This window comes from Populus euphratica, unplaced genomic scaffold (assembly GCF_000495115.2).
Source record: "Populus euphratica unplaced genomic scaffold, PopEup_1.0 scaffold1220.1, whole genome shotgun sequence".
Classification (NCBI taxonomy): domain Eukaryota; kingdom Viridiplantae; phylum Streptophyta; class Magnoliopsida; order Malpighiales; family Salicaceae; genus Populus; species Populus euphratica.
The window spans coordinates 42669-42897 of record NW_011501079.1 but is presented as its reverse complement, the minus strand read 5'-3'; positions in this window follow the sequence as shown (position 1 = coordinate 42897).

Sequence of the window (229 nt, the reverse complement as noted above, 5' to 3'; positions counted from 1 at the left end):
AGAGGCACCCATTGTCTTCTGGTGTTGTGTGCGGCATCTATTAATAACCTAAAATTCCTTTTCATTATGTTTTTGAAATCATCACAATATTTTTTTCTTGTTGGGATGACTCATGGCAGCCTCTGCGCTGTGAAGTAGCGCTGGAAGTGGTAGCATCGGTTGACGGTGCAGGTGGTGTAGGTGCCTCTTCTTCAGAGGCACCTAAGGAGATATCATCATCGCTGCTAGA